General features: G+C 48.1%; 1 pseudogene; it reads left to right on the forward strand.

The window, feature by feature from the left end:
- Positions 9,169-9,526, forward strand: Rpl36-ps1 (ribosomal protein L36, pseudogene 1; annotated as a pseudogene).

The following is a 12,087-nucleotide window of genomic DNA, read 5'->3' on the forward strand; positions in this document are numbered from 1 at the left end:
CCACAGCCCACCCTGGGACTCTTTTAAGCACAAATCCTGGCTTGTGGGGACTTGAAGTCAGATTTAATCTCCAGTAAAATATATGGGAGTCATTGTCTGTCCCGAGCTGCTGCATCAGGATCCCCACCCTCCCAACTGGCAGAAGCATGCTAGGGACCTGGGTAGGAAAAGGAGCTCCCAATGAGGCCAGATCAAAATACGGCAACGAACGGGAGGAGATGCTATTCGGCTGTGCTAGCTTTGAAATGACTCGTTTTAAAGGCAGGGTGGCACAGGCCTGAGGCAGAGGCTTGCACACCTCTGAGTTCGAGGCCAACCTGGTCCACAAAGTGAGTTTCAGGACAGCCAGGGCTACACAGAGAAACCTTGTCTTGAAAATAAGTAGGGCTGGCGAGATGGCTCAGTGGGTAAGAGCACCCAACTGCTCTTCCGAAGGTCCAGAGTTCAAATCCCAGCAACCACATGGTGGCTCACAACCATCCGTAACGAGATCTGACTCCCTCTTCTGGGGTGTCTGAGGACAGCTACAGTGTACTTACATATAATCAATAAATGAATCTTAAAAAAAAAAAAAAAGAAAAGAAGTAAAAAACCAAAAAACAAACAACCAAACCTTCCTCTCACTGCACAGTGGAATCTGGTCTCTGTCTCTGTCTCTGTCTCTCTCTCTCTCTCTCTCTCTCTCTCTCTCTCTCTCTCTCTCTCTCTCTCGTGTTCTTGTTCTTCTGAGAGAATCCTGGCTGGCCTTGAAATCCCAGTACTTCTCATCTTCTATAAATGCTGGATTGCAGGCAGGCGGGCAGCCCCCCCACCAGCGGAGCACTTCCTACCTCATAGATGGGAAGCTCCCCAACTGTGAAACACTAATTACAGCCAGTTAGGTTTTAAACAAAACAGAGAGAGGGTTTTTTTTTTTGTTTGTTTCCCCATCCCCCGCCCCCGCACCCCCCCTCCCCCCCTGAGACAGGGTCTCTCTGTGTAGCCCTGGCTGTCCTGGAACTCACTCTGTAGACCAGGCTGGCCTCAAACTCAGAAATCCTCCTGCCTCTGCCTCCCGAGTGCTGGGATTAAAGGCGTGCGCCACCACGCTCAGTGTGTTAATCCTTATGTTGACAGAAGATGTGCTTCTGAGCATGCCTGCGACAGATTATCTTGATGACATTAATTGATGTTGGAAGACTCATCTTTCTTTTAAAATTTTAAGTGTGTGTGTGTATGTGTGTGTTGCACCCATGTGCCATAGTACATGGTGGTGGTGGGGTATCAGAGGACAACTTTCTTTTTAAAAATTATTTTATACTTTTTACATATGTGGGTGTTTTGCACAGGTATATCCCTGCACCACATACCTGATGCCCAAGGAAACCGGAAAAGGGTGTCAGACATCCCAGGAATTGAACCCTGCTCCTCTATTAAGAACTCTGTTGAGAGCCAATGCTCTTAGCCTCTGAGCCATCTCGGCTCTCAGAGCGGAGACATAGGCCGCAGGTCCAGCCTTACTGTGGGTAGAACCATCGCCTAAGCAGAGGATCCCGGACTGTAAAAGTGAAGAGTTAACGGGCCTTGCATTTGACAGCCCATTCTTTACTGCAGATGCAATATAAAGCTGTAGTGACAATTTTGGAATTTTGTTTTCTTTAAACACACACACACACACACACACACACACACACACAAGCTGGGCGTGGTGGCACACACCTTTAATCCCAGCACTCGGGAGGCAGAGGCAGGTGGATTTCTGAGTTCGAGGCCAGCCTGGTCTACAAAGTGAGTTCCAGGACAGCCAGAGCTATACAGAGAAACCCTGTCTCCAAAAACCAAAAACCAAACCAAACCAAAACCCCAAAAACACAGAAATGTAAGAATATGTTTTTGTTTTAATCCCAGGTGTGGGATGTGGGGCTGCTTCAGACTGTCCTGCAGCAGCTGACTCTGATTTGTCCCATGCTCTAGTAGGGGCGTGATTTTGTCAGCAGCAGATTCTGTGATTATGCAACGTTAGGAATTCTGGGAACTCTTCAGAGCGTAGATAAGTGCTAGGGCCCTGAGACACGGGGTTGGTTGGTTGCTGTTGATCTACGTTTGTTAAATGTTGAGTGTGAAGAAGAAACAAGAAGAAGAAAAAAATAGCAAAGATCAAACTTGCTCCAAGGAACTCAACACCCCTAATCAGCAGGAAGTAGTCTAAAGATAATGCTGCCCTAGGGGTGGAGGGTTGGAAGCAAAAAGAACCCACAAAGTAGCTAAAGTCTGGCCACACAAAGCCACCTCAGGCTTCTGCAGGGAGGGGAATAACCTTGAATGTTGAGCTGGAATAAATTGTAGCAAAACAGGAGGGAAGGAAACTAAGACAATGTGACTGTGCCCATCTCCCTGCAGAATTAGTCTTCAGTTTCTGGGGTTAAAAAAAGGGGGGGCGGGGGCTGGTGAGATGGCTCAGTGGGTAAGAGCACCCGACTGCTCTTCCGAAGGTCCGGAGTTCAAATCCCAGCAACCACATGGTGGCTCACAACCATCCGTAACGAGATCTGACTCCCTCTTCTGGAGTGTCTGAAGACAGCTACAGTGTACTTACATATAACCAATAAATAAATCTTAAAAAAAAATTAAAAAAAAAAAGGGGGGGAGCACCCGACTGCTCTTCTGAGGGTCCTAAGTTCAAATCCCAGCAACCACATTGTGTCTCATAACCATCCGTAATGAAATCTGATGCCCTCTTCTGGTGTGTCTGAAGACAGTTACAGTGTACTTAGGTATAATAATAAATAAATCTTAAAAAAAATTGTTAGGGCCTGGTAGTGGTGGCACTCAAGAGGCAGAGGCAGGCAGATCTCTGAGTTCGAGGCCAGCCTGGTTTACAGAGTGAGTTCCAGGACAGCCAGGGTCACACAGAGAAACCCTGTCTAAAAAACAAAACAAAACAAAACAAAACAAAATAAAAATTGTTCATGTATGTCTGTGTACCATGTATAGGCCTGGTGCCCACGGAGGCCAAAGTAGGGCATCAGATCCCCTGGAACTGGAGTTACAGGTGCCACCATGTGGGTGCTGGCAACCGAGCCCAGGTCCTCCCCCTCCTCCTCCTCCTTCAGATTTATTTATTTATTTTTATGTATGTGAGTACACTGTAGCTGTACAGATGGTTGTGAGGAATTGTTTTTAGAACCTCTGCTCTCTCTGGTCAACCCCACTCTCTCTGGTTATCCCTGCTCGCTCCCGCCCAAAGCTTTATTTATTATTATACATAAGTAGCTGACTTCAGATTGACGGGAGACTGTGGAGAGGCGGCGGCTTGCTCTCTGTCTTGTGTGTCCTCACCTTCTCCGCCGTGAGGCCCGTCCCGGGTCCCGTGGCGTGCGTGTGGACCGCGCGTTTGGAGCTGTTCTGGAGCGGGGTAGGAGGGGGTCGGTTTGGGTCCGTCCGGGGACCGCCTCCGATTTTTCCCCCCTCCCTTCTCCGCCTCCGGTCGCCCCAACCCCACCCCCCGTGGCGGCTCACGGGCGTCTTGCTTCTTTCCCGTCCGGCTCTTCCCTGTCCACGAGGGGCGATGAGGAGGTCGGCCAGTTCCTCCTGCCTTCTGTTTTTCATAACCCACGCACGCACGCACCCACCACAGTGGGGAACAATCATGGAGGAGGAGGGTTCCCAGGCTGCCCTTTGAGAATAAAATGGGAGGCCAGAACCAAAGTCTTTTGGATAAAGCACCACAACTGACAACACACGAACCCGTTTGGCTGCCTTCCTTCCCAAGGCACGGATCGTCCCAGCATGGGAAAGACCGACCTCCCTTCCTCCCTTTGACCCATTTTCACTCTGCCACCATACACTCAATAAAATAAAATTTAAAAATGAAAAAAAAAAAAAAAAAAAAAGTAGCTGAGTTCAGACACCCCAGAAGAGGGCACCAAATCTCATTACAGGTGGTCGCTGGGATTTGAACTCAGGACCTTCATGAAGGGCAGTCAGTACTCTTACCTGCTGAGCCAGCTCACCAGCTCACCCAGGCCCTTCTTAAGCACTGAGCCATCTCTCCTGCCCATGCAGAATTTCTGTTTTCTCTATTGACCCCATGCTCACTGCTTTCCTCCCACCGGCTGACTCTCCTATCTCTTCCCCAGCCTTGAGATCAGTTTGGTTTGCCACACAACTATCACATGCAATGGTCCTGATTCTGACATTTAAGTCTTAGTAAAGATTTTGGACCCTGGAGCAAAAGACTGTTCCCTGACCCAGCAGTGAGGTTGTACTGAGAGCAGACTCTAGTTCTAATTTCTTTAGATGCAGGGGCTCCCCAAACCACCCCCCCCCCCGTGTGTGTGTGTGTGTGTGTGTGTGTGTGTATCAGGGTCTCATGTCGCTTAGGTTGGCCTCAAACTCACTCTGTAACAGAGGATGACTTTAAACTCCTGATCCTCCTCCTCCTTCCACTCCTTCCCCAAGTACTTCAATTACAAGTTCCCACCAGCACTCAGGAGGCAGAGGCCAGCCTGGTCTACAGAGTGAGTTCCAGGACAGCCAGGGCCACACAGAGAAACCCTGTCTCGAAAAACCAAAACCAAACCAAAACAACAACAACAACAACAACAAAAACCCAACAACAAAAAAACCAAAAAACCAAAACAAACAAAAAACCCAACAACAAACAAACAAACAAACAAAAAACCAAGTGCCCACCAGAACACCTGGCCCATCCACAGCACACCTGGCCCATCCACAGCACACCTGGCCCATCCACAGCACACCTGGCCCATCCACAGCACACCTGGCCCATCCACAGCACACCTGGCCCATCCACAGCACACCTGGCCCATCCACAGCACACCTGACCCATCCACAGCACACCTGGCCCCAGTTCCAATTTCTTCTTCCAAAACTTTGCCATCAGCATTTCTTTGAAATCTTCTACAAACCCAAGGCAAATGAATCTTTAGTGAACAGTTGTACACTTGCCCCCTAGAATCTGGCTGCTCACTGTTACATTCTGCTACTCAAATTACCAATGCCCTGGCTGGGGTCCTTCTGGATAGGACTTGCAAGTAGCCTAGGCAAAGTTCTTCCTTCGTAGCCATTCCCAGGCCCTTGAATACTTATGGCTTAGAGGCTGGGCTAGCAAGCTCCAAGGCTAGAGCCCCAGGCCCCGCAGCTGGGCACCACCATGTTTCAGATGTTTGAAGCCAGAGATTTTTGGCGTCTCTGAGTGGAGTCTGGAGGCTCATGTGGGCAATCCTCCTGCTTCCACCTCTCCCACAGCAATGGGGGTACAGGTATGTGTGTGGCCACACCCACCATTTTACATGGATACTAGGGATTGGGAACCAGGTTTGCAACACATAGTGCAGTATATAGCACACAGTCTTACCTACCCAGCCATCGTCCTTATCTCTCATCTTTTGCTGCCTGTCATTTCTGTCCAGGCCGTTCTCCAGCCCACCAGCTGTCCTTCACCCACTACTGCTGCTTCAGCTACTGCTAGTATTTCTCCTCCCACCTCTGTGTCACCAGTGCAGCCCATATTGGTAAAGACATGAAAAGAGAGTAAGAGAAGACAGGTGTGGTAGATTAGGCCTGTAACTCCGGCACTTGGAAGACTGCGGCAGTAGGAATGCTGTGAGTTTGAGGCCAGCCTGGGCTAAGCAATCTTCATTTAATGTTCCTCCTCCTACACCATCACAATTAGTGTGACCCTGTCTCTAAATAAAGAAATAAATAAATTTTTAAAATGTTGGAGCACTAGGGGGCAGTATAGGACGGATCTCTGCCTGGCTCAGGAAATGGATCAACCATCTGCTTGTGTAGCTAGAAGGCGTTTTTAGAGAGCAATAATTGGAACAGTCACAATGCAGTCATCCCTCGAGCAAGTAAAGGGTGTGCCTGAAGGGACAAAGGACTTATGTGGGGGGCCTTTGGGGGGAGTGCTGAGTCAGCAGAATAGAGATGGTTACAGAGAGTTCACTAAGGCTCCTGATTGCAAAAGGGCAGCCCAGGCTCAGAACCAGCAGTGACTGCAATGCCTTCTCCGGATTGTGCTTCAGCTGCAAACGGCTGTGGTTTTGGCACAGCTTCCTCCGGGCATCTGTGGAGCATTAAAGGCACCTGGGGTTGGCATCAGGACAGTGTGGTTGGCACCTAGAAGGGGACATCTTGGCTGCAGTGCTCTGAGCAAGGTGTTCTGTCTGCATGTGTGTATCTCATGGTTGCAGTACCCACAGAATCCAAAAGAGGGCGTCTTATTCCCTGGGTTGGAGTTGCAGATGGTTGAGAGTACTGGAGACTGAACCTGGGTCCTCTGAAAGAGCAGTGAGCAAAATCAGCAGCCCCAGTTTCACTTCCTAGATAAATGACTATAACATTTTGCCAGGGCATCTGCTTCTGGGGGAATGCAGTTGGAGAGGAGGCTTTGCCTTGATGGGTTTTGCTGATTTAGAATTCCTAACATAATATGTCCTCTCTTCCCCCCACTCCCTCCCTTCCTCTCTCCCTCTCTCCCCCTATGGGGTATATGAGGTAATAGGCTATATCTTTTAACTTCCTTTTTAAAAAAAAAGTATTTATTTATTTAATTGTATATGAGTACACTGTATCTGTACTAATGGTTGTGAGCCATCACGTGATTGCTGGGAATTTGAATTCAGAACCTGTGCTTGCTCTGGCTTAAATATTTATTATTATATTTAAATGCACTGTAGCTGTCTTCAGACACACCAGAAGAGGGCATCAGATCTCATTATGGATGGTTGTGAGACACCATGTGGCTGCTGGGAATTGAACTCAGGACCATCTGGAAGAGCAGTCAGTGCTCTCACCCACTGAGCCATTCCTCAGCCCCCTTTTAACTTTCTTAGAACTTTTAATTTCAAGCCAGTGTAGTGGCTCATTGGTTGCCAGCTGTGTCTGGAATCAACTAAAATCCAAGCGGCTGGGCACACCTGTGGGGAATTAGAACCTACCTCTTCAGAATTCCAACACAGGCCAAAGGCTGGCAGCTCTCTAGGACTGGAGCACCAGACTCATCAGTCACATGGGCCAAACACCTTCAGCTCCTGGGCCTTTCCTTTAGGAGACAATTGGAGTATACGGACCATAGCTAATAACTATGCTAATAAAACTCCGGTGTGTGTGTAGATCTGGGACTTGTGATTCTGCTGCCTCAGTTTCCTGAGTAACTAGGATCACAGGCCTGCACTGTCAGGTATGGCTCCGTCCTTCTTTCCTTCCTTCCTTCCTTCCTTCCTTCCTTCCTTCCTTCCTTCTGTGTGTGTGTGTGTTTTTTTGTTTTGTTTTGTTTTTCTTGAGACAACAACAAACCATCCTATGTAACATCCTTGGCTGTCCTGGGACTGTGTAGATCAGGTTGGCCTCAAACTCACAGAGGTCCTCTGCCTCCGCCTCCGCCTCCGCCTCCGCCTCCGCCTCCGCCTCCGCCTCCGCCTCCTGAGTTCTGGGATTAATGGCATGGGCCACAACCTCCCAGCTTTTGATTCCTTTTTAAGACAAGGTTTCAGCCAGGCGGTGGTGGCACACACCTTTAATCCTAGCACTTGGGAGGCAGAGGCAGGAGGATTTCTGAGTTCCAGGCCAGCCTGTTCTACAAAGTGAGTTCCAGGACAGCCAGGGCTACACAGAGAAACCCTGTCTAAAAAAAAAAAGAAAAAGAAAAAGAAAAGAAAACAAAAACCAACCAAACAAAAAAAGACAAGGTTTCATGAAGTCAACCAGGCTAACTTTGAACTTATCGTGTAGCCCAGGCTGGCATTAAATTCATGAGCCCTCTGCCTTAGCCTCCTGGGCCTTAGCCTCCAGAGTGTAAGAGTCACAGGCTTGTGCCACCACACCTGGTCTTCCTTGTGTAAGTTACTTCCTTGTGTAAGTCTTTGAGGGTTAATTTTAGCTGGGTCATGTTGTTCAGATATTTGGTTAAACATTATTCTAGATGTTTCTGTGGTGGTGCTTTCTTGAATATTTTAACGTTTAAACCAGTGTACTTTAAATAAAGCAGATTACGTGCCATACTTCGGTTGGGCTTCACCTAATTGGTTATGGGTCTGAGTAGTACAAAACGCAGCTTCTGGGGAGCACAGGAATTCTGCCACAGCCGAGTGTGGGAGCCCCTTCCCTGAAATCCTTCCTGGTTTTTGTTTGACCCTCAATACAGGGTTTGTCTGGAACCTTCAGGAAGACACTTCTGTCTGTTTTGAAACAACAAAAACCTTTTTTTTTTTTTTTTTTTTTTGAGATTCTAATTGTCAAGTTAAATTTTTTGTTTGTTTGATTTTGGCTTTGGCTTTTTGAGACTAGGGTTCTCTGTGTAGCAGTCTTAGCTGTCCTGGAACTTGTTCTGTAGACACAGGCTGGCCTCAAACTCATAGAGATCTGCCTCTCTCTGCCTCCAGAGTGCTGGGATTAAAGATGTATACCACCACTACCCAGGCTGTTTATGTTTGTTTTTAATGATTTATTATACCACCAATTTTATGAGCATGGGTGCTTTGCCTGAGTGTATGCCTGTTCCTCTAGAGGGACGGGAGTTCCTCTAGAGGGACAGGAGTTACAGACAGTTGTGACATGCCATATGAGTGCTGGGAATTGAACCTGGGTCTTTTGAAAGAGCAGCTAGCTTTCTTTTTTATTCTTTTTCTTCTTATTCTTTTTTTTTTTTTTTTTTTTTTTTTTTTTTGGTTTTTTTCGAGACAGGGTTTCTCTGTGTAGCCCTGGCTGTCTTGGAACTCACTCTGTAGACCAGGCTGTCCTCGAACTCAGAAATCTGCTTGCCTCTGCCTCCCAAGTGCTGGGATTAAAGGTGTGCGCCACCACTGCCTGGCTGAGCAGCTAGCTTTCTTAATCACTGAGCCATCTCTTCAGCTCCTGTTTGGGTTTTAATTCTCTTTACAAAACCAGGTTGAGGAGGACTGGCAGCAAGTGATTCGGTCAGTAGAGTGCTTGCTGCGCCACCATGAAGACCTTAGTTGGATCTCCAGAGCCCACCTGTGGTGCCCTGTGATTGTAACGGCCAGCACCACCGCCAGCCGGAGGAGCAGAGGTAAGGGGACTCCTGGGGCTCACTAGCCAGTCTGTCTAACCTACTCAGCAAGTTCAAAGTCAAAGGGAGACCTTGTCTCAAAACACAAAATGGGCTGGAGACATGGCTCAGTGCTTAAGAGAACTGGCTGGGTCCCGGCTACCAGCGAGAGCAGCCGCCATGACTCTGAGTTACCCAATGGCCGTGGGACTCAACAAGGACCACAAGCTGAGACACAGCCAGCACCTCGGGCACCTCACCAAACACACCAAGTTCGTGCGGGACACAATCTGAGAGATGTGCGGCTTCACGCCCTATGGGCGAGTGGCGTGCCATAGAGTTGCTCAACGTGTCCAAGGACAAGTGCGCACTTAAGTTTATCAAGCAGAAGGCAGGCGCGCACAGCCATGCCAAGAGAGAGCAGGAGGAAAACTGAACAATGTGTTGGCAGCCACGAGGAAGGCAGAGGCCAAGAAGTATTGATGCAGCCTCCCCCAGTAAACGATCGTTGCAGGGGGGGGGGGCACTGCCTGCCCTTCCAGAGGAACCAATTTAATTCCCAACAGCTACGTGGTGGCTCACAACCATCTATCTGTAACTCTAGTTCTAGATGATATGGTGACACCCTTCTGGCCTCAGTGGGCACCAGGCATGGATGTGGTACACAGACATCCATGCAGGAATCCCGCCACATGGACACACATACAAGAAAACAAAACAAAGTGATTGATACCTGAGCAATGGCACCCAAGGTTGACCTTGGTACACACACACACACACACACACACACACCCTGCACCCATGTGAACATGCACCCACACATGCATACACAAGCATAACAAGTAAATACTTGATTATAAAAAATACTCAGGGCTGGCTCAGCGGTTAAGAGCACTGACTGCTCTTCCAGAGGTCCTGAGTTCAATTCCCAGCAACCACATGGTGGATCACAACCATCTGTAATGGGATCTGTTGCCCTCTTCTGTGGTGTCTGAAAACAGTGACAGTGTACTCACATACATGAAATAAACAGATAAATCGTTTGTTTTTTTTTTTTTTTAAATACTCAGGCTGGGCAGTGGTGGCACACACCTTTAATCCCAGCACTTGGGAGGCAGAGATAGGCGGATTTCTGAGTTCGAGGCCAGCCTGGTTTACAGAGTGAGTTCCAGGACTGCCAGGGCTACACAGAGAAACCCTGTCTTGAAAATAAATAACTAAATAAATAACTCAGGTTTTCCTTGGGGCACCAGACTTGATGGCTTTCTCCCACAGCTCTGCCCACCACGAGGTGACATTTTCCACAGACAGACTTTTAGCAGTTTTAAGAGGGGAAAAAAAAATTGGTCCTGCTGTGAACTAGGCAGCAGGTCGATTATGGAAAGCCGTTTTTCTCTGTTTTAGTAACCAGGAGATAAAGGGTGGATATATTCCAAGTGGCCTGAGGTACCAGGCAGGGCCTGATAGAGCAGGCAAGGGAGGATGTGTTTGGGCCTGTCACCCAGGTGGACTGTTGGGAAGACAAGATCTGTCTCTAACAAATGAGGCCCTTTCAGGCTACGATCTTATTGCAGTGCTGGGCTGGCACCCAGGGCCTCACGCCATGCTAGGTCCAAGCTTCTGCCTTGCCTCACCAGCCTAAAACATTCAGGGTTTTTTTTGCCTTATTCCAACTTGAACTTTAGAGAACCAGGATGCCTTCTCTCTTTTCATCCTCTGAGCATCTCTGAAAGCCGAGGTCTGATGATCTTTATTTCTAAAAATAACACTATCTTGGATCTCTAAGCTGATTCTCTCTACAGGATCCCAAAAACCCTGCTGGGCACAAGGGCCGAACACAGGGCCGCGGAGCCAAGCACGCTAGGAGTGACCCTCCAAGCTCAGCAAGGACAGTGGTAGGGAGCAGATGCTTCGGTGGCCGCTGGAGAAGCTGAGATGGAATTGAAAGTCCAGTGCCCTTGGGTGGACTGAGACCTCCGATGCCTGTGAGGTTTTGATGGCTCCTAGTGAGGGCTTTGCAGGCATTCCAGTGGGCTCCAAGTACCTATGCGCCCTTGAAGATCTGATTCAGTAGACACTGTCTTGTGCCTTCTCTGTGCATGGGGACACTCCTGTCAAGCAAGAGCAGTTTCCATGACATATGGCTAGATATGCGGCAGCACCGGTTAGATAAAAGATAGAGCAAGCAACAGAGGGAGGAGAGTCCACACCCACCGAGACCTGGATACAGGATATAGGCAAAGATACAGACGATTAGCCACGATAAACCCCAAAGCAAACAATACAGGAAGTCACAAGGCTCCTTGTGCAAGTGTGCCAAATGGGTTAGGTTCAAGGAGATACAGGCGATGGCACTTAAAACCTCCAACCAACACAAATGTCAATGATCTCTCTGAGCCATCTGTCAGCGGTGGCAGGAACGTAAACCCTGATAGGCAACGGTAGCCTGGGGAGGTCCCCTCCCCTGAGGACAATCATCCATCCAATGAATTCTTGATCCTTGACTATGCTATAGAAAAGAGTTTTAGTACAAGCCACAGAAAAGCAAAGTGAGCGAGTTTATTGTTAATAATAAATTATTAATAATTTAAATTCTTAAAGTCCTAGCGGGGAAACACAGTCCTCAGACACAAAGACTTCTCCAGTCTTTACAATGGCTGTATTTGGCCATTTGCTACGTCCTTCAGAGGATGTCCAGGCTTAAAAATTAAGTAAAGTCAGGGGGCAGAGGCAGGTGGATTTCTGTGAGTTCAAGGTCAGCCTGGTCTACATAGTGTGACCCTGTCTTAAGAAACAAAAAAGAAAAAGAAGTAAAGATTAAGTGGCAGGGTGGTGGTGGTGCACAGCTTTAGTCCCAGCACTTGGAAGCAGAGGCAGGAGGTGGATCTCTGTGAGTTGAAGGCCAGCTTGTTCGACAGAGCTAGTTCCAGGATAGCCAGGGCTACACAGAGAAACCCTTTTAAAAACACACACACACACACACACACAGTAAATAAACAAATTAATTAATTAATATAAACAAAGATTGAGTGAAGTTTAAGTGAAAGCTTAAATGTTTAGTGAAAGTGCAT

Source organism: Mus musculus, chromosome 11 (assembly GCF_000001635.26).
Source record: "Mus musculus strain C57BL/6J chromosome 11, GRCm38.p6 C57BL/6J".
Lineage (NCBI taxonomy): Eukaryota > Metazoa > Chordata > Mammalia > Rodentia > Muridae > Mus > Mus musculus.